At 40.0% G+C, this 2,507-nt stretch overlaps 1 non-coding gene across 1 annotated transcript; it reads left to right on the top strand.

Moving 5' to 3' along the window:
• The first annotated feature begins 477 nt into the window (after nt 1–477).
• Nucleotides 478–595, top strand: LOC145399572 (5S ribosomal RNA). The gene has a single exon (XR_013897323.1). It is a non-coding gene; the product is annotated as a 5S ribosomal RNA (ribosomal RNA).
• Nucleotides 596–2,507: the final 1,912 nt, after the last annotated feature.

Raw genomic sequence — 2,507 nt, forward strand, 5'->3', positions numbered from 1 at the left:
AATCACTGCATACTCACTGGTGACAACTAAGGAGAGGAGTGGAAACATTGCACTAAGAAATGTCCATATTTTCACCCTCACCCCCCAGATATTTAGTGCAGCTGAAATAGATTGAAATGACTAGATATGTGTATTACAAACAAAATCAGTACATACTATGGGAGGTTTCATAGATTTTTTTTTTTCACAGTTTTTGATGTTTATCATTTTAATGCAAGTATCAAGTTATTTCTGTTGTCTGGGTAGTTAAGTTTGCGTTAAAAGAGAGGAGAGAGAGAAAGTATTTTTAGACTCTAACCAGATAAGAGTTCTTTTTTGTGTGTACAGGCTGAACCGCAACGGCCCACTTAGAGCTGACCATCATCACCTACCGGCTTGTTAGTCTTATATTACTATTATTATTATTATTATTATTATAGAGTTAACCCTTCCAGCTCTACAGGTTTACTGTGATATTTTATCTAATATACTATAGCACTAGACGGCCATACCACGTTGAGTACACCGCTTCCCGTCCGATCAGTGAAGTTAAGCAACGTTGGGTCTGGTTAGTACTTGGATGGGTGACCACCTGGGAACACCAGATGCTGTTGGCATCCCTACGTGTCAAGTGGGGTTGGTGGAGGATTAGTGCCCCTCCCTGTAAAACAATTAACTCTAAGCCCTTGGCCACTCCGTTTGGGATACATGGCGTCTCGCAATGAATGAATGAACTAGCAGTGTGTGTGTGTGTGTGTGTGTTTTGGGCAGCCGAAACTTCACTTTCAAATCGCACCAAAATTGACACAAAAATCGCAAAAAAAGTGAGAAAACTTGGTCCCATCACGATTGAAAAACTTTTACTACATTTAATGAGCGATCACATTTTGACCAAGAAACGCTGCTTCCGGAGCCTGGCATAGGATCTCCGTAGAATTTTTTGCCCAGAGGTAGAACTAAAATAAACTGTAGCAGTAGCCTTGTGTCTGTGTGTGTACTTTGGACTTGCGTTCAGAAAACTTGGGTTCCATTCCCAAAGCTGCAAATAACATGATCAATTGGTTAGCTGCAAAAAAGCCAAGTGACATCGTTACCGTACACTAGAACAGCACATAAACACGAGAGCCCTCTGCAGGAGCAATTGCAAGGGGCCCGAAGGGCCCACGAGCACTTGTTTTCAATCTATAGTTGGACGATATTTTTCTATTTATCCATAGCTATCATCAGATGCCTAAATTCCACAAACGAGACAACTATGTCATTCTATCCTCTGCCATCAGCCTTTCCTCTCTCCAACCCACCCCCTTCCTCAGCAATCAAGAAGTTGGAAACTATCTTAAGTAGACTTAAGCTAATTATTTCTTTTTCATGGCTATCAGAAATTATAAATTTTGTAAATTTCTATCATTCTTTTGCTGTGTCTTCTCTCCTGTCTTCCTATTTCTCCCATCTTTCCTGTCACTTTTAATTACTCGTCTTGGCTTTACTTTGACTGACAAGCCTAATGGTTTCCAGTAACCTATACCAGAAAATCATTTACAACGCTAGGTGGTAACCATATAACCAGCCCATACGTGTTCCGTTCGTGTCAAGAAGTACTGTAGGTTGACAGAGGGTTAGTGCCCCTCCTTGTAAAACAACTAATTTAAAGTCAAACGGGCACCTCGTTAGAGATTGTGGCGCCTGGCTATGAACTGATAGAAGATTAATTTCTGAAGAATCAAGTGTTTCCAAGCATAACAAACCTTGTCTGACAGACTTTTTTTTTTTTTACCGTTTTCAAGTTACAGCCTCTGAAAACCCGTGATCTTGCACTTGACCTTTCAAGGTCACTCAAGGTCAAAGACCATGGTGTTATATGAAAGCCCATATGAGCCTTCCTATATCTTGATGATAGTAATTATTTCTATCTTCAACCAGTCTCGAGTTATAGTCCCCTGAATATCCGCGACCTTGAGTTTGACCTTTCACGGTCATTCATAGAAAAAGGTCTTGGCACCAGATGAAAGCCCATATGAGAGATCCTTTACTTTGATAATGGTAAATATCTCGATCTTCAACCGGTTTCCAGTTATAGCCCTCTGAAAAATCTGTGACCTTGATTTTGACCTTTCATTGTCGCTCGATTACCTCTAGAATTGAATCACATTTCTCTGGGAACAGTGGCCACATACGCTAAAAGTTTCATGTAATTTCATTCAGTTGCTTTTCCGTAATGTTGCCAACAAAGAATCAAAGAAACTACCAAAAACAATACCTCGCCGGACCCCGTCCGGGAGAGGTAAAAATAAAGGAGGGAGGGTTATATCTTCAAATGACTTGAGAAGCCGCTGATTTTTTTTCCCTATAATCTGAATATTCCGTTCTTGTTTAAAAAAAAAAAAAAGTACACTGCCAGATCCAATAACAAGATCAGTGATGCAAGACAGAATGATGATGACTGATGACGATATCAAAAACTTAGTAGCTTTACTGATGTACAATATTCATCTCGTACTACGGTACTGGTACGTAAAAAATATCCTCAC

Source organism: Coenobita brevimanus, chromosome 49 (genome assembly GCF_032717465.1).
Source record: "Coenobita brevimanus isolate Jiangsu-jjx chromosome 49, ASM3271746v2, whole genome shotgun sequence".
Taxonomy (NCBI): domain Eukaryota; kingdom Metazoa; phylum Arthropoda; class Malacostraca; order Decapoda; family Coenobitidae; genus Coenobita; species Coenobita brevimanus.